We start from the raw sequence: 17829 nt of genomic DNA on the forward strand, positions 1-17829 counted from the left end.
TTCCTCACCAAATTTCGTGGAACTGTCTGTTCCAAAAGAATTCAGAGTAGCCACTACATTTTCGTTAAAAGTTTCATCCCGTAACAGCTCTGCATTCAATTTCCACAGTTCCCAGACGAACTTGTTTCGTTCTTTCTTCCTGCCCACCGTGCATTTTACCAGGCAGTGGTCAGAATATGATATGGCCGTAACTGTGTAGCACTGGCATTTTTCAACTAAATCATATGAAAGATAGATACGGTCTAAGCGTGCGTGACTTGTGCCCTGAAAGTGAGTGTAGCTTACGTCTCCGTGACCGCGAAAACATTCTGCGATATCTTCTAATTCGAATTCGTGTGTGATCTGCGCCAGGATATCACTACTTTTGTCACAAACCACGCGACGCGTAGACCTATCCTCAGCTTTCAATACGCAGTTGAAGTCGCCTACACAGGCTATCATTTTTTGCACATGTAAATGATGCTTTAAACTCAAAAAGAAATTTGCCCTCTCTTGCACAGTATTAGGCGCATAAATGCAAAACACGCGCCATTGGACATTACAATAGCTGAAGTCACAAAAGACAAGTCGACCAGAAGTACAGGAGAAGTAACCATCCATAACAAGACCAGGGAGCTTCCTCACGAACAGCACACACCCTGCCGAAGTCCCTAAGGCGTGGCTCACTACCGTATAGTAGTTATACGTGAACCTTTGCACCATGCTCCCGGTCTCCTCCTTGCCGTCTACCTTGGTTTCTTGCACGGCTAAAACGTCGAGGTCGTGGTCCACTAGTAGTCTGTAAACCTGACTCTGTTTCCTTTTGGCGGCCAGACCTCGAACGTTTAGCGTGCCGAGGCTAAGCGACGGGTTGGTAGCCATTATTGGTGAAAACCGGAGGGGAGAAGGCCCGGAGCATGGTGCTCACCTTAACGTCTAGCTGACCGCTAGACGCCTCCGTGGCCATCCGGCGGCCGTCGCCCGGGTTCCTCTTTGGTCGGCTTCGGGGTAAGCCTACGGTCAGTCTCCAAGTTCGGCTTAGGCTTGAGGGTGGAGCGCCTTCCAGGTAGCGTCTTAGCGGGTGGTGCCTCGGAGTCACCGCCAGCCTTTCCGTCGACTTTCTCCTCGTGCTGCAGGGATCTCTTGACCGGTGCCGAGACGGATTCGACGCGGGCGCTAGCAGGGGTCGCGTTGTCGTCCGCCTCTGCCTGCGTTGCATCCGTAGCTGGCTGGTGGCTCTCATTTTCATGCGGGGCCGTCTTCACGCTCTCGACTGTAGCTGCTGGTTCTTTGGGGGGAGGGATATTCCTTCCTCCTTCGGCTTGCTTGGTCGTCACGCCGGTTTCTGCCGCCACTTTGCCGTTTCCAGCTCCCGTGGCCGCTTCCTCCGCCTCGGTCACGTCCATTACATGGTCTAACGTCGACGGCTCGCTCTTCGCCGAACCCGCGGCTACTGCGTATGAACGCACACAGTCCGCGTCGTTGTGTCCAAAAAGCCTGCACCGCGAGCAACGGGGAACCTTGCATTCACGACGAACGTGGCCAGAGCCTCGGCAGCGCAGGCACTGCATGGGACGTCCTGGGGCTACCACCAGCGCAAGCTCGCCGGCGACGCGGATCTGGTGGGGCAGGTCGTCGACTTTCATTCCTGCCTTCAGCTGCAGCAGCACTGCTCGGGTCGTCGAGCCCTTGTCGGAAACGCCATCCACTCGCCAGCGCTCCCGGGTCACTTCCGTCACCTTGCCGAAGGAGGCCAGCGCGGTCTTGACGTCTTCGTCGTCCACCCCATGCAGAAGCCAGTGGATACGAAGCTTCACCTGTTGTTCCTTGGGGTCGATGACCAGGCAGCGACGCCCCTTCACCTGCAGCTCCTTCAGGGCCGCCAGCTTTTCGGCAGCCTCGGCTGTCTTCATCGTCACCGCCCATACATGGTTGATTTGGTATGCTCCAAGGGCGACGACGCCAGAGAGCATACCAACAGCTTGAAGCGCGTCTCGAAAATCTTCTACACGAAACGGGCGAAGACGAGCGTCGCCGTGCAAAAAAACTGTGTTCAAAACAATACGTCCTGTAGGTAGGCGAGGCAAAATTATCTGGTAATCTTTATCTTCTTCCGTCGAAAGCCTGTTGCCGCGGCTAACAGCCGCATATGCCGCTCCATTGGAGCCCAGGATCCCGCGATCCGTTCAGCTCGGGAGCCGGAAGCAGAATGATCCTGACGGGACACGATTGAAGAGGAAAGTGGCGCATAGTGAACCGTACTTTAGCCTTGCTTATCCACAAAACAGGAAAACGAGAGAGACGTAGCGCTACCTACTTTATTTTTTTTTTATCGTGGGTTGGCACTGCAAAAAGGGAACCCTTGTCAGAAGTGGGATTCGAACCCACGCCCGGAAGACCGGACTGCGACCTGAACGCAACGCCTTGGACCGCTCGGCCATCCTGACGGGACACGATTAAACAAGAAAGTGGGACGGAGTGAACCGTACTTTAGCCTTGCCTATTCACAAAACAGGAAAAAGATGCAGCGCTACCTACTTTTTTCTTTTTACGTGGGTTGGCACTGCAAAAAAGGAATGCCTGTCAGAAGTGGGATTCGAACCCACGCCCGGAAGACCGGACTGCGACCTGAACGCAGCGCCTTGGACCGCTCGGCCATCCTGACGGGACACGATTGAAGAGGAAAGTGGCACAGAGTGAACCGTACTTTAGCCTTGAGTATTCACAAAACAGGAAAAAGATGCAGCGCTACCTACTTTTTTCTTTTTACGTGGGTTGACACTGCAAAAAGGGAACGCTTGTCAGAAGTGGGATTCGAACCCACACCCGGAAGACCGGACTGCGACCTGAACGCAGCGCCTTGGACCGCTCGGCCATCCTGACGAGACACGATTAAACAGGAAAGTGGGACAGAGTGAACCGTACTTGCGTATTCACAATACAGGAAAAAGATGCAGCGCTACCTACTTTTTTCTTTTTACGTGGGTTGACACTGCAAAAAGGGAACGCTTGTCAGAAGTGGGATTCGAACCCACGCCCGGAAGACCGGACTGCGACCTGAACGCAGCGCCTTGGACCGCTCGGCCATCCTGACGGGACACGATTAAACAGGAAAGTGGGACAGAGTGAACCGTACTTGCGTATTCACAATACAGAAAAAAGATGCAGCGCTACCTACTTTTTTCTTTTTACCTGGGTTGGCACTGCAAAAAAGGAATGCTTGTCTGAAGTGGCATTCGAACCCACGCCAGGAAGACCGGACTGCGATCTGACCGCAGCGCCTTGGACCGCTCGGCCATCCTGACGGGACACGATTGAAGAGGAAAGTGGCACAGAGTGAACCGTACTTTAGCCTTGCGTATTCACAAAACAGGAAAACGAGAGAGATGCAGCGCTACCTACTTTTTTCTTTTTACGTGGGTTGGCACTGCAAAAAGGGAACGCTTGTCAGAAGTGGGATTCGAACCCACGCCCGGAAGACCGGACTGCGACCTGAACGCAGCGCCTTGGACCGCTCGGCGATCCTGACGGGGCACGATTAAACAGGAAAGTGGGACAGAGTGAACCGTACTTGCGTATTCACAAAACAGGAAAATGATGCAGCGCTACCTACTTTTTTCTTTTTACCTGGGTTGGCACTGCAAAAAAGGAATGCTTGTCAGAAGTGGGATTCGATCGCACGCCCGGAAGACCGGACTGCGACCTGAACGCAGCGCCTTGGACCGCTCGGCCATCCTGACGGGACACGATTGAACAAGAAAGTGGGACAGAGTGAACCGTACTTTAGCCTTGCCTATTCACAAAACAGGAAAAAGATGCACCGCTACCTACTTTTTTCTTTTTGCGTGGGTTGGCACTGCAAAAAAGGAATGCTTGTCAGAAGTGGGATTCGAACCTGCGCCAGGAAGACCGGACTGCGACCTGAACGCAGCGCCTTGGACTGCTCGGCCATCCTGACGGGACACGATTGAAGAGGAAAGTGGCACAGAGTGAACCGTACTTTAGCCTTGCGTATTCACAAAACAGGAAAACGAGAGAGATGCAGCGCTACCTACTTTTTTCTTTTTACGTGGGTTGGCACTGCAAAAAGGGAACGCTTGTCAGAAGTGGGATTCGAACCCACGCCCGTAAGACCGGACCGCGACCTGAACGCAGCGCCTTGGACCGCTCGGCCATCCTGACGGGACACGATTAAACAGGAAAGTGGGACAGAGTGAACCGTACTTGCGTATTCACAAAACAGGAAAATGATGCAGCGCTACCTACTTCTTTCTTTTTACGTGGGTTGGCAGTGCAAAAAGGGAACGCTTGTCAGAAGTGGGATTCGAACCCACGCCCGGAAGACCGGACTGCGACCTGAACGCAGCGCCTTGGACCGCTCGGCCATCCTGACGGGACACGATTGAAGAGGAAAGTGGCACAGAGTGAACCGTACTTTAGCCTTGCTTATCCACAAAACAGGAAAACGAGAGAGATATAGCGCTACCTACTTTATTCTTTTTACGTGGGTTGGCACTGCAAAAAGGGAACCCTTGTCAGAAGTGGGATTCGAACCCACGCCCGGAAGACCGGACTGCGACCTGAACGCAGCGCCTTGGACCGCTCGGCCATCCTGACGGGACACGATTAAACAAGAAAGTGGGACAGAGTGAACCGTACTTTAGCCTTGCCTATTCACAAAACAGGAAAAAGATGCAGCGCTACCTACTTTTTTCTTTTTACGTGGGTTGGCACTGCAAAAAAGGAATGCCTGTCAGAAGTGGGATTCGAACCCACGCCCGGAAGACCGGACTGCGACCTGAACGCAGCGCCTTGGACCGCTCGGCCATCCTGAATTTTTTTTTTTCTTTATTGCCTGCTTAGACATTAACACACACAAAAAAAAACAAATCCATATACACAGTGCACCCACATCACATCAGGTGGGATGGTCGCTAAAATTTCTTGAGGCACACCAGCTCATCAAGGATGCTAACCCAGTCTGGGGTTTCGCTTTGTGCACGATACACTTCTCGTAATAGTGACATACTTTCAATGAAGTTCTCTCGCGCAGAGCACACATTCACATCAGCATGACGTACAGCCATTCTTGTTTTCCACAAACTGTGGAGACCCAGCAACATGAACATGTCGAACGGTGGCCCGTCATCGCTTTCAACTGGAAGGAACCGAATTCCATAGGGGTTTATGGGGAGTTCTTTTTTAAGAGTGCGCTGCAAGATGTCCCAGTGAAAGACAGCGTCCCAACACTCAATGAAGGCGTGTTCAATTGTTTCAGGCTTTTTACACAGCCGGCAATCGGTAGTCCAGGGTACGAATATTCCTTTCTGTTCTAGCCATACTTTAACGGGGAGGGTGTTCGTGTGTAGGTGGAAAAAGAAAGTTTTCGCAGCAGGTCTTACAGGCATCCTTTTGACTCGTTTCAGCACATCTTTTCCTGGGCCTCCACAATAAACACTCCTATACAGTGGGATAGGTAACATACTGTCAACTAAATCTGCGTACAGTTTCTTTCTTCTCACTGAGCACAAGTACTCCAGCGAAAAACGTGCGCAGAGTATTCTAAAAGATGCAACGACTTCACGATAGTACCCAGTCGCTCGAGTGATAGCACTAGATGTGGACACAACAAATTCAGGCAGTTCTGTTGCCATTTTCGCCTGAATGACCGTACGGAGGAAAACATTTCTTTCATCTCGCAGGAAGATGAACCGCGATACGATCTGTCTAATGAACAAGTGTGAGAGCCCAAGGCCCCCATTTCGAACTGTGCGAAAAAGATTTGTTCGACTGGATCTCTCCCAAGTGGAGTTCCAGATGAAGGTAGCAAACACTCGATGCATTTTTTGAACGTTTACACGGGACATGAACATTACTTGCAGTATGTACCAAACTTTGGCAATTAAAAATATATTGCAAGCTGAAGCACGTGCAAACACTGACAATCCCCGGCCCTGCCATCCTTTTATCTTTTCTTTCATTGATTCTATTTGGCCGGTCCACAACTGTGTCGAGTCCCGATAGTGCTCAAGGGGCACTCCTAGATACAGTGGAGGCACTGTAGTCCACTGCATACCGGCGAATTTTGTGGGTGTCGCGTCCCAGCTTCCATGCCATATCCCAACACTTTTTTCGAAGTTTATCTGGGCACCAGTGTACCTACAAAAGGATCTTGCAAGGCGGACAGCCTCGGCCACGCTTTCCCTGTCTTCACAAAAGACGGCGACGTCATCTGCATAAGCTAGCATTTTAACTTCTGCGGCGTGCAGCCTAAAACCACGAATGTTTTCATTCCGTATGACTGCCATACAAAAGGGTTCGAAGTACAGGGCAAAAAGCAAGGGAGACAAGGGACAGCCTTGCCGTACAGACGAGCGGAGTGGCACCCGCGAACTAAGACACTTATTAACTATAAGCTGCATGTAACAGTCTTCATAAGCCATTTTAACGCCATCTACAATGACGCTCCCAACATTACAGTACTGCAGTATAGCGAAAAGCACCTCATGTGACACCCGGTCGAACGCCTTCGCAAGGTCTAGCTGCAACATGGCCACCCGACCCCCAATGGCATCGCAACATTCAAGCACATTCCTTGCAATGTGGGTGTTCGTGAAAATGGTGCGGCCTTTAATGCCACACGTCTGGTGTGGCCCTACAAGCTGCTGAATCACGCTTTGAAATCGTCGAGCCAGTACTTTCATAAATATTTTGTAATCTGTGTTGGTCAGACTTATCTGTCTGTATGAACTTACTGAAAGGAGCTTTTCCCGTTCATCGGTTTTCGGAATTAATACTATGTGCGAAGTCTGGAATGAGGGTGGTACTTTTTTAAATTCATACGCCTCTGAGAGTAGTCGGTGCAATATACACGCAAACTCCTGACTGAATGCCTTGTAAAAAGCGGCGCCTAGGCCGTCCGGCCCTGGCGATTTGCCTGATGGCAGTTCTTCTAACGCCCTTTCAATCTCGGACACAGCTATTGGTCTCTCAAGACTTTCTCTAACGTCGTCATCCAACCTTGGCATCTCGCTCATGAATTCACTCTCGAAGGCCAGTCCAGAAGGAGTCACATTGCCGAACAATTCGCGATAGTGTTCCACAAAAGCTTTCTCAATCGACGAAGCGTCTGACGTCACCTCGTTTTGAAGACGTATCTGTTGGATCTCATTTCTTGACGCGTGACGCTTTTCATCGCTCATTGCCCGTTTGTTTGGTATCTCACCCATCCATAGGCGTTCGCTTCTAGCGCGTATAACTGCTGCTTTGTATCGCTCGGCGTCGATAACTTCAAGCTCGTGTCTTACTTTCTTTACGTTTTCAGCTAATAGATCGTGACCCGCATTTTGTGCGCTTGACAGATATTCTAGCTGTCTTTGCAGCTCTCTTTGTTTCTGTAATTTATCGTGCTGAAGGCTGCTTCCTCTTTCTATTGCAATGAACTTAACTTGAATCTTAAATTCCTCCCATGTGGCAGTAAAATATTCACCCTCATTTGTCATCAACTCTGTTATCTTTTCCTTAACTCTGCGCACAAATGGTTCATCATCAAGCAGCTTTTCGTTGAATTTCCACATGTTCCAGTTGAATCGTGTTCTTTTAACTTTTTCCCCAATCGAGAAGCTTACCAGGCTATGGTCCGTGAACGATTGCGGTGCGACGTTATAACTATTACACAGGGTGATCAAGTCGTCAGAAACATACACTCTGTCCAGCCTTGCTCGGCTATTTCGCTGAATGTGCGTGTACTGCGGAATCATACCATCAGTGAGGACTAGGCCCACATCTTCTAAGTTGTGGTCTTCAATTAGTCTGCTCAAAAGGAGAGCACTTTTATCGCGAACCCTTTCCCTTTTTAGTCGGTCTTCCGGAGAACACACACAGTTAAAATCACCAAGTAATATGACAAAGCGATCACATTTTAGATATTGCTCGATACATTCAAAAAACAAAAATCGATCATTCACATTGTTTGGCGCATAAACGCATACGAGCCGCCACAAATCGTGGGAAAAAGAAAAATCTACAATAAGCAAGCGGCCAGTTTCAGAAACAGTTACACTTTCTTCAATAATACCAGCACTCTTCCGTATTAACAACGCACATCCGCCTGATGTGCCATTCGCATGGCACACGCACACATTGTAATGCGTCGTGAAAGGCGTCACCATGCGATCGGTCTGCTCTTGGGTTTCGACCTTAGTTTCTTGTAAGGCAACTACATCGAGTTCCTTCTCCATACACAAGCGGCTAAGTTGATACTGCCTCCTTCGCGCTCCAAGGCCACGGACATTTAACGTGGCAACTCTCAGTGCTCTCTCTAGTTTCACCGCCATTTATCTGCAAAAGCAAGCCGATCGCACGGTGTCGCTAAAGAACAAGCGATCCAGACACACTGTAGAAAAATTTGCATGCATAACTTTTGCACTGAAAACCGCTCGATCCACACGCGTACCTTTAGAGCGTACGCGAAGCCCGATTCCAAAAAGGACGCCATCTCTTCACGACGTTAGTCCGGGCGCCCCAGTAGGCGCCGAGTCCTACTTAGGCGGTTTTGCCGCCGGCCGTCTGTCCGGCGGGATGTTTGGCTTCGGGCGCACGGGCACACGACGACCCGCCTGCGCTTTTGGCGGCGGCTCGCCTTTGGCCCCGTTGTCAAGGTTGCCGTCCAGGCTGCCGTCCAGGTTGCCGGTCGAGTCCCTCGCTCTTTTCATAGCCACATTACTTGCACTCGATTCTTCGACGTCCATCAAGGGAGTTGCCGGTCCGTGCTCCGTGGCGGCCTCCTCGGCAGTGGCGGATTTTGCGGCCGATTCTTCTTTGGCTCCTTCGTCGCATGGCCTTTGCACTGCATCTTTCGGGCTCGTAGGCAGCACATTTACCACCTTCGTGGCTTTAGCAGCCGGCACATAAGGTGTTGCAACTATGTCCGCCGGTGGTACTAGCACGCGGGAAGCCTCATCAACGTCAGCCTCATCCATTAACAGGTCAGCCACGTCCTCTCGAAGCGCAGGTCCTGCGACGGATGCGTAAGTCTTAACACATTCCGTATCCTGGTGGCCGTAGCGACGGCATACTGCACATTTCGGGACGCGGCAGTCACGTCGGACATGTCCGGTGTTTCGGCACTTCAGGCAAAGGGGTGCTCTGCCCGGTACCACAACTAGGGTCTGCTCACCAGCTACACGAAGTTGATGGGGCAGGTCTTCTACGGTCATACCCGTCTTCAGAACCAGGGACACCGCCCGTGTCGACGATGCTTTATCTTGAACTCCTTGAACACGCCACTTTTCATGGAAAACGTCCGTGACCTTTCCGAACGGTAACAGGGCTGTCCGTATATCCTCGTCCGACACGTTATGAAGCATCCGATGCAACTTCAGCCGCACGGCCTGATTGGCAGGATCAACGACAATGCACCGATGTTCATTCACCTTGAGGTTCTTGGCGCTTGAAAGCTTTTTCACGCCTTCGTCGCTCTTGAAAGTAACCGCCCAAACGTGGCTCATCTGATACGCCCCTAGGGCGATGACATCGGCAAGTAGGCCTAAGCTAGCCAACGCATCTCGGAAATGTTCCACACGATACGGCCTGGCACGCACATCCGCATGCAGAAAAACTGTATTTAAAACTATCCGACCTGTCGGCAATTGAGGCAGCAAAACTTGGTATTCCGGGTCTTCTGAGGCAAAACTCCTGGAACCGCGGCCCTGCTGGGCCGCTGAAGCCGCTCCTACGGAGCTCATGATCGGCACTTCCGCTCGCTAGCGCGGCAGAAAGCCGAATCCGGCCATCCTGACGGGACACGATGGAATAGGAAAGTGGCACAGAGTAAACCGTACTTTAGCCTTGCGTATTCACAAAACAGGAAAACGACAGAGATGCAGCGCTACCTACTTTTTTCTTTTTACGTGGGTTGGCACTGCAAAAAGGAACCCTTTTCAGAAGTGGGATTCGAACCCACGCCCGGAAGACCGGACTGCGACCTGAACGCAGCGCCTTGGACCGCTCGGCCATCCTGACGGGACACGATTAAACAGGAAAGTGGGACAGAGTGAACCGTACTTTAGCCTTGTGTATTCACAAAACAGGAAAAAGATGCAGCGCTACCTACTTTTTCCTTTTTACGTGGCTTGGCACTACAAAAAAGGAACGCTTGTCAGAAGTGGGATTCGAACCCACGCTCGGAAGACCGGACTGCTACCTGAACGCAGCGCCTTGGACCGCTCGGCCATCCTGACGGGAAATGATTGAAGAGGAAAGTGGCACAGAGTGGACCGTACATTAGCCTTGGGTATTCACAAAACAGGAAAACGAGAGAGATGCAGCGCTACCTACTTTTTGTTTTTACCTGGGTTGGCACTGCAAAAAGGGAACGCTTGTCAGAAGTGGGATTCGAACCCACGCCCGGAAGACCGGACTGCGACCTGAACGCAGCGCCTTCGACCGCTCGGCCATCCTTTTTTTTTATTTATTGCCGGTCTTCGACATTACTCAGACGGTACAGTTAGCGCACACTTGTGTATCACAAATTCCAACCGTTGGAGGAGGAAAAAAAAACGGAAGGTGCGTAAGGAAAGAAGCCGCACAATAAAGCCGTCTGTCCATATTGGACTGGCTTTGTCATACTAAAATTCCTTCGTGGCTGTCAGGGGTTCTAGCCTCGACAGCCAATCCGGTACACATTCTTGTATTTTATGGATTTCAATAAATCGCGACATACATTCTTTGAAGTAAGCACGAGCTGGCCTAGCATCAGGATCGCAATGGTACCCTGCCATACGAGCCCGCCATATACAGTGTAGAGCATTTAACATAACAAAGTCATAGGGAACCCCGTCGTCATCTTTAATGGCCAGATACCTGATACCTTGTGGGTCCACCGGCAGCTCTTTCTTCAGGGTTCGCTTTAAGACGTCCCAGAAGAAAACTGCCGCCCAGCAATGTAGGAAAACGTGATCTATATTTTCGGGCTTCTTGCATATCAAGCAGTGCGACCCCCAAGGTACGAGACAACACCGTTCCTCCAGAAACGTCTTCACGGAGAGCGTTCCTGTGTGTAGCTTAAAGAAGAAGGTCTTTACCCCTGGTGGCACCTGCATCTGTTTTACTCTTTTAAGTACATCCTGTCCTGGCCCTCCACTGTATATGGCTCTGTATAAGGGCACTGGGAAAACAATGTCGCATACATCTCTATACAATGTTTTCCTTTTCACATCACAAAGGTAATCATTTGTAAAACGAACAGAAAGGAAGCGTACACTGTCAACAACTTCCTTGAAATAACCACGCAGAGTTCCAGTCAAATTTGCCGTGCTAACAACATGTGCCGGCAAAGCGTTACTCAACCTTAGCTGACATACGGCGCGCAGAAAAGGATCGCGAACATCGCGAAAAAACAAAAATCGGTTTACAACTTGACGAACAAAAAGATGCGCCAGGCCCACACCCCCATCCTTCACTCTTCTGAACAAATTTGTTCGGCTGCACCTTTCCCATGTTGATCCCCAGATGAAAACTGCGAACACTCTGTGCAGCCTTTGCACATTTACTCTAGAACAATACAGCGTTTGCAAGACGTAATATAACTTAGTAATAAAAAACACGTTACAAATTGTCGCTCTTGCAAAAATGGACAGGTTAGTACTATTCCATTTGTCTACTTTTTCTTTCAGTTCCTTGGTTTGGTTCCTCCAGTATTCGTCGCTGCTATTATACCTGTCGAGTGGAATACCCAGATACCTGGTCGGAGTTTTCACCCAGTTCACGTTCGCGAAATAGTCGGGTGCAGAAAACCAGTCCCCGTGCCACAGGCCTAGCGATTTGCCCCAGTTTACTCTGCTACCCGTTACGGCGCAGAAATGTTGTACTACAGATATGGTTTCCGTTACACTTGGTTTGTCAGTGCAACACACTGCAATGTCATCTGCATATGCGAGCAACTTCACTTCGGTCGCTGCCAATCTGAAACCACGTATTCCGTCATTTTCATTAATTGCTACACACATTGCTTCTACGTAGATAGCAAATAATAGCGGACTGAGGGGGCAGCCTTGGCGCACTGAACGCCTGATGTTAATGGGGGCCCCCAGACACTTGTTAACAATTAATCTTGTTGTGCAGTTCTGGTACGCCAAGGCCACGCCCTCAGTGATGATGGAACCGACATTAACATGATCTAAGATGGCAAACAAAATAACGTGAGCGACACAATCGAACGCTTTCTCTAGGTCGAGCTGAAGTACTGCAACACGGCCACCGATGACGTCACAGCACTCGAGCACACATCGCATCTTATGGATGTTTGAAAAAATAGATCGCCCTTTGATGCCACAAGTTTGATGGTCTGCGACTATTTCCTTGATGACGTTTTGAAGCCTGCTAGCTAAAACCTTCATAAATATTTTATAATCGACGTTTGTTAGTGAAATCGGTCTGTAGGATGACACAAATCTGAGTTTGTCTATTTGATCGCTCTTCGGTATTAGAATGGTGTGCGTTTTTCCAAAGGAAGGTGGTAATGATTTCTTTTCGTATGCGTCATTAAATACATGCGCAAGCAAAGGCGCCAGCTCTCTTTTAAAAGCTTTATATAGCCCCGCGCTGAGTCCATCAGGTCCCGGTGATTTACCCAAGTTCAAATCGTCGATTGCCTTTTCGACTTCTCTCTCCCTTATTTTTTCCTCTAATCGCTTTTTTACGTCATCGCTCAAACGTGGCATGCGATGCAGAAAACCTGCTTTAAAACCCTCAACATTCGCTTCCTGAAATGCGAAGAGCGAGTGATAGTACTCAAAGAAGGCGCGCTGAATGCTATCACTGTCTTCAACGACATTCCCATTCACTAAAATCTGCTCGACATGGTTTCTTCGTCCATACGCCTTCTCAAGACCCAGCGCCCTTTTAGTGGGCGTCTCCCCTGCCGCTAGTGCATCCGCTCGTGCTCGCACGATGGCTCCTTGATAGCGTTCCTTGTCAAACAGTTCAAGTTTTTCTTTGACGTTTCGCACATCGTCTTTGTACACACCAGGCTCTTTGCACTCTACCGTTAGCAGCTGCCCAACCAGTGTTCTGAAACCCTTTTCTTTCATTTCCTTCTCGAATTTTTTACAACTGGATCTTTCTATTGCTTTCATTTTAATCTTTTCTTTAAAACATTCCCACTTCTCGACGATTGTTCCCGCAGCATCACATTGAACTTCATTAATCGCATCCCGTACTACCTGTAAAAAGGGCTGGTCATTTAGTAACAAGGCATTCAGTTTCCACATATCCCACTTAAATACATGTCGCTTTTTCATTACACCTACGTTACATTTCACAAGGCAGTGATCTGAAAACGACACTGGTACTACACAGTAACCGTGGCATCTTGGAACCATATCCAATGAAATGTACATTCGGTCCAAACGCGCATGGCTGCTGCCCTGAAAACGCGTAAAAGTCACTTGACGCCCCCCTTCCAGACATTCATAAACATCATCGAGTTCATTTTCATTAATTAAATTTGATAACACTTCACTGCTTCGGTCACGCACACCTGCATTATTGACTGTCTCCTGCACTCAACACACAATTAAAGTCCCCTAACATCATCACGCGCATATTACAACAAACATATCGTGAAAGGTTCGAAAAAAACGGGCGCGCTCATCTACTGAATTCGGCGCATATACGCATATGATGCGGAACTCTGAATCACCCATAACAATATCACAAAGAACAATCCTTCCTGACTGACACGAAAAAATGCTCTGAATCTGCAGTCCAGGCAGCTTCTTCACAAGAAGAACGCACCCTCCAGCCGTGCCTACAGCATGGCTAACCACCGCAAAATACCTAGTCGTGAAACGTCGCACCATGCTCCCGGTCTCCTCCTTTCCTTCAACCTTAGTTTCCTGGACGGCTAGTACGTCTATGTCGTGGTCAGTGACCAAACGTAGGACCTGACTTTGCCTACGACTAGCCGCCAGCCCTCTCACGTTTAATGTGGCAATCCTCAGGGACGGTATTTGAGGCATCTTGATCTAAAAGAAAAGTAAAGTAGGCCCGGAGCATGGTGCTTACCGCTCACGACTAGCCCTCGGCTAGCCGCCTCCGGGACCTCCCGGTTTGTTGGTGTCCTTAGACGTGGCCGCTTTGTCGGCAGGCTTCCTTTCAGGCGGTACATTGGGCTTTGGCTTGTAGCCCATCCGCCTCCCATGAGGCGTCTTCGTCGGTGGTCCCTCACTGGTGCTGGGTGCCCGATCCTCGCGGTCCTTCGTCTGGTCGTGGGTGCGCTTGACGGAGGCAGCAAGATCCCCAGTACGGTCGTCGTCGGTGACGCCCTCGTCCTGCTGCATTGCGGTCGCGTCGTCAGTTGCGTCTTCACTGACGTTTCCCGTCGCCTGCCCCTGGGTCGTAGCATCCCGTTCCGTCCTACTCGGCTTCTGAGTAGCCTCAGCCGCGTTGCCGTCTACCTCCAGAATCGCCGTCCCACTACTTGTCTCTGTCGACACCATGTCACCGGTTCCTTTAGCCGCGTCCTCCGCCTCGGCCACATCCATGAGGTGCTCTGCCGCAACATCATTCACTGGTGGGCCTGTCACAGCGGCATAGGACTTCACGCATTCAGCGTCGACGTGGCCGAAACGTCTGCACCGGGTACAACGCGGTACTCTGCACTCACGGCGGACGTGTCCCGTGCCGTGGCAGCGCAGGCACTGCATCGGTCGACCGGGAACGACGACCAAGGCTAACTCTCCACCGACGCGGATCTGATGGGGGAGGTCTTCCACCTTCATGCTGGCCTTCAGCTTGAGAAGGACGGTCCTGGTGGTTGAGGTCTTGGTTCCCATGCCTTCAACGCGCCACCGTTCCCGGCTCACCTCCTCCACCTTGCCGAAAGCCGCGAAAGCCGTCCGGACGTCCTCGTCGGCAACGCCGTAGAGCAGCCAGTGAAGCCTAAGCTTCACCTGTTGGTCCAACGGGTCAATGATGAGGCACCGTCGTCCCTTCACTTGAAGTTCCTTCAGGGCAAGCAGCCTTTTCGTTGCAGTTGCATCGCAGAGGGTCACTGCCCAGACGTGGTTGATTTGGTACGCCCCTATGCATACCACATCCGGCAGCAGGCCCGTCGGCAGAAGGGCATCCCTGAAATCCTCCACCTTGTAAGGCCTCGCACGTACATCACCGTGCAAAAAGACGGTGTTAATCACCAGTTGTCCTTTAGGCAGCTGCGGCAAAATAAAAGCATAATCCTTATCATCGTTGAGCCTATTTCCGCGGCCAAAAGTGGCCGCTGTCGCTGCTCCACTGGAGCCCATGATCCTGCTGACAGCTCAGCTCGGCTGCCGGAAGCAGAATGCTCGGCCATCCTGACGGGACACGATTAAACAGGAAAGTGGGACAGAGTGAACCGTACTTGCGTATTCACAAAACAGGAAAAAGATGCAGCGCTACCTACTTTTTTCTTTTTACGTGGGTTGGCACTGCAAAAAGGGAACGCTTGTCAGAAGTGGGATTCGAACCCACGCCCGGAAGACCGGACTGCGACCTGAACGCAGCGGCTTGGACCGCTCGGCCATCCTGACGGGACACGATTAAACAGGAAAGTGGGACAGAGTGAGCCTTGCGTATTCACAAAACAGGAAAACGAGAGAGATGCAACGCTACCTACTTTTTTCTTTTTACGTGGGTTGGCACGGCAAAAAGGAACCGTTGTCAGAAGTGCGATTCGAACCCACGCCCGGAAGACCGGACTGCGACCTGAACGCAGCGCCTTGGACCGCTCGGCCATCCTGACGGGAGACGATTAGAAAGGAAAGTGGGACAGAGTGAACCGTACTTTAGCCTTGCCTATTCACAAAACAGGAAAAAGATGCAGCGCTACCTACTTTATTCTTTTTACGTGGGTTGGCACTGCAAAAAAGGAACGCTTGTCAGAAGTGGGACTCGAACCCACGCCCGGAAGACCGGACTGCGACCTGAACTTGGACGCCTTGGACCGCTCGGCCATCCTGACGGGAGACGATTAGAAAGGAAAGTGGGACAGAGTGAACCGTACTTTAGCCTTGCGTATTCACAAAACAGGAAAAAGATGCAGCGCTACCTACTTTTTCCTTTTAGAGCGCAGCTCTTTGGCGTCCGTTCCTGGGTTTCGCGTCGTCGTCGGCCTCGTAACCAGCTCCGCCCCCCTTTCATCCCCCCAGCGCTAGCAGCGACCGACTGATACCGCTGGAAGCCGCTGACGCCGCTAGAGAGTCAAGATAACCTGACTGCATAGAACACCGTCGCCGCCATGCAGAAAGAGGAGGAAAGGGTCCCCCCCCCTGTTCTTGTGTGGCGGATAGGGTGCTCTTCAGTTGCCGACGCGCCGGTTATTCGTTGTCCCTGAAACCAACTCCGCAGCTGGGGTTGACTCACTATCGGCGTCAGCGGCATCAGTCAGTCGCTGCTATCTCTTCCCTCCTCCCTTTATCGTGTTGTCCGCTTGCTGCGCGCGCTTCTGCCCCCATCGTTTGCCGCTGGGTGTACACGCCGCCCCCCTCCCCCCTCTTCCTGCGAGTCTCCGGTGTTCAAAGCGCCGGCTCGAACTTAATTCCTTTCTTCGCTCCTCCTCCAATGCAACCCCTGTGCGGTGGCAATCAGAGAGCCAGATCGGTGGCGGCGGATCTGTATATGTGCACCGCCCGAGCCGAAATTGCCGCTGCCGTTCGCCCTGTGCGGTGGCAATCAGAGAGCCAGATCGGTGGCGGCTTGACATAAAGACAAACAGCAATTTCCTAACACTTATGCGGGAGAACATCCCGTTCCTCTCGCTCGTAACGCGTCCCACGGCTGTGACAACCTCGCGAGGCACTTGTATAGATCTCGTCTTTGAGAATCAAGCATTGGTGTACCAAGTCGAACATATATCAGTCTATTTCTCCGACCACAAAGCTTCCTTCATGACTGTCAAGAACTGTTAGTGGAGTCTTTGTTAAAGGAATACGTGTGAAAAATAAAAAAAAATTCTGTGATAGCGCATACATGTGTTGCTCGATTTCCTTGCCTCAATCTATCGAAAAGGTGAAACAGCTTATTTGCTGCGCTCAAATTTCGCATTAGGAAGTAACGTAATCGTCGGTAATTTTTTTTACGTAGGTTGGCACTGCAAAAAATGAATGCTTGTCAGAAGTGGGGTTCGAACCCACGCCCGGAAGACCGGACTGCGACCGGAACCCTGACGGGACACGATTGAAGAGGAAAGTGGCACAGAGTGAACCGTACTTTAGCCTTGCGTATTCACAAAACAGGAAAACGAGAGAGATGCAGCGCTACCTACTTTTTGTTTTTACCTGGGTTGGCACTGCAAAAAGGGAACGCTTGTCAGAAGTGGGATTCGAACCCACGCCCGGAAGACCGGACTGCGACCTCAACGCAGCGCCTTGTACCGCTCGGCCATCCTGACGGGACACGATTAAACAGGAAAGTGGGACAGAGTGAACCGTACATTAGCCTTGCGTATTCACAAAACAGGAAAAAGATGCAGCGCTACCTACTTTTTCCTTTTTACGTAGGTTGGCACTGCAAAAAAGGAATGCTTGTCAGAAGTGGGGTTCGAACCCACGCCCGGAAGACCGGACTGCGACCGGAACCCTGACGGGACACGATTGAAGAGGAAAGTGGCACAGAGTGAACCGTACTTTAGCCTTGCGTATTCACAAAACAGGAAAAACACGCAGCCTACCTACTTTTTTCCTGGGTTGGCACTGCAAAAAAGGAACCCTTGTCAGAAGTGGGATTCGAACCCACAAGACCGGACTGCGATCTGAACGCAGCGCGTTGGACCGCTCGGCCATCCTGACGGGACACGGTTAAACAGGAAAG

The 17829-nt window shown here is 50.9% G+C and overlaps 15 non-coding genes across 15 annotated transcripts; all 15 read right to left on the reverse strand.

Annotated features, from left to right (window-relative positions):
- Window positions 1–2342: 2342 nt before the first annotated feature.
- On the reverse strand, window positions 2343–2426 carry TRNAL-CAG (transfer RNA leucine (anticodon CAG)). The gene has a single exon. It is a non-coding gene; the product is annotated as a tRNA-Leu (tRNA).
- Window positions 2427–2560: 134 nt separating this feature from the next.
- On the reverse strand, window positions 2561–2644 carry TRNAL-CAG (transfer RNA leucine (anticodon CAG)). The gene has a single exon. It is a non-coding gene; the product is annotated as a tRNA-Leu (tRNA).
- Window positions 2645–2778: 134 nt separating this feature from the next.
- Window positions 2779–2862, reverse strand: TRNAL-CAG (transfer RNA leucine (anticodon CAG)). Its single transcript has one exon. It is a non-coding gene; the product is annotated as a tRNA-Leu (tRNA).
- Window positions 2863–2989: 127 nt separating this feature from the next.
- Window positions 2990–3073, reverse strand: TRNAL-CAG (transfer RNA leucine (anticodon CAG)). The gene has a single exon. It is a non-coding gene; the product is annotated as a tRNA-Leu (tRNA).
- A 351-nt stretch (window positions 3074–3424) lies between these two features.
- TRNAL-CAG (transfer RNA leucine (anticodon CAG)) lies at window positions 3425–3508 on the reverse strand. Its single transcript has one exon. It is a non-coding gene; the product is annotated as a tRNA-Leu (tRNA).
- A 127-nt stretch (window positions 3509–3635) lies between these two features.
- Window positions 3636–3719, reverse strand: TRNAL-CAG (transfer RNA leucine (anticodon CAG)). The gene has a single exon. It is a non-coding gene; the product is annotated as a tRNA-Leu (tRNA).
- A 358-nt stretch (window positions 3720–4077) lies between these two features.
- TRNAL-CAG (transfer RNA leucine (anticodon CAG)) lies at window positions 4078–4161 on the reverse strand. The gene has a single exon. It is a non-coding gene; the product is annotated as a tRNA-Leu (tRNA).
- A 127-nt stretch (window positions 4162–4288) lies between these two features.
- On the reverse strand, window positions 4289–4372 carry TRNAL-CAG (transfer RNA leucine (anticodon CAG)). Its single transcript has one exon. It is a non-coding gene; the product is annotated as a tRNA-Leu (tRNA).
- Window positions 4373–4512: 140 nt separating this feature from the next.
- TRNAL-CAG (transfer RNA leucine (anticodon CAG)) lies at window positions 4513–4596 on the reverse strand. Its single transcript has one exon. It is a non-coding gene; the product is annotated as a tRNA-Leu (tRNA).
- Window positions 4597–4730: 134 nt separating this feature from the next.
- TRNAL-CAG (transfer RNA leucine (anticodon CAG)) lies at window positions 4731–4814 on the reverse strand. Its single transcript has one exon. It is a non-coding gene; the product is annotated as a tRNA-Leu (tRNA).
- Window positions 4815–9918: 5104 nt separating this feature from the next.
- Window positions 9919–10002, reverse strand: TRNAL-CAG (transfer RNA leucine (anticodon CAG)). The gene has a single exon. It is a non-coding gene; the product is annotated as a tRNA-Leu (tRNA).
- A 134-nt stretch (window positions 10003–10136) lies between these two features.
- Window positions 10137–10220, reverse strand: TRNAL-CAG (transfer RNA leucine (anticodon CAG)). Its single transcript has one exon. It is a non-coding gene; the product is annotated as a tRNA-Leu (tRNA).
- Window positions 10221–15467: 5247 nt separating this feature from the next.
- On the reverse strand, window positions 15468–15551 carry TRNAL-CAG (transfer RNA leucine (anticodon CAG)). Its single transcript has one exon. It is a non-coding gene; the product is annotated as a tRNA-Leu (tRNA).
- Window positions 15552–15679: 128 nt separating this feature from the next.
- TRNAL-CAG (transfer RNA leucine (anticodon CAG)) lies at window positions 15680–15763 on the reverse strand. The gene has a single exon. It is a non-coding gene; the product is annotated as a tRNA-Leu (tRNA).
- A 1563-nt stretch (window positions 15764–17326) lies between these two features.
- Window positions 17327–17410, reverse strand: TRNAL-GAG (transfer RNA leucine (anticodon GAG)). Its single transcript has one exon. It is a non-coding gene; the product is annotated as a tRNA-Leu (tRNA).
- Window positions 17411–17829: the final 419 nt, after the last annotated feature.

Source organism: Dermacentor variabilis, chromosome 11, assembly GCF_050947875.1.
Source record: "Dermacentor variabilis isolate Ectoservices chromosome 11, ASM5094787v1, whole genome shotgun sequence".
Taxonomy (NCBI): Eukaryota; Metazoa; Arthropoda; class Arachnida; order Ixodida; family Ixodidae; genus Dermacentor; species Dermacentor variabilis.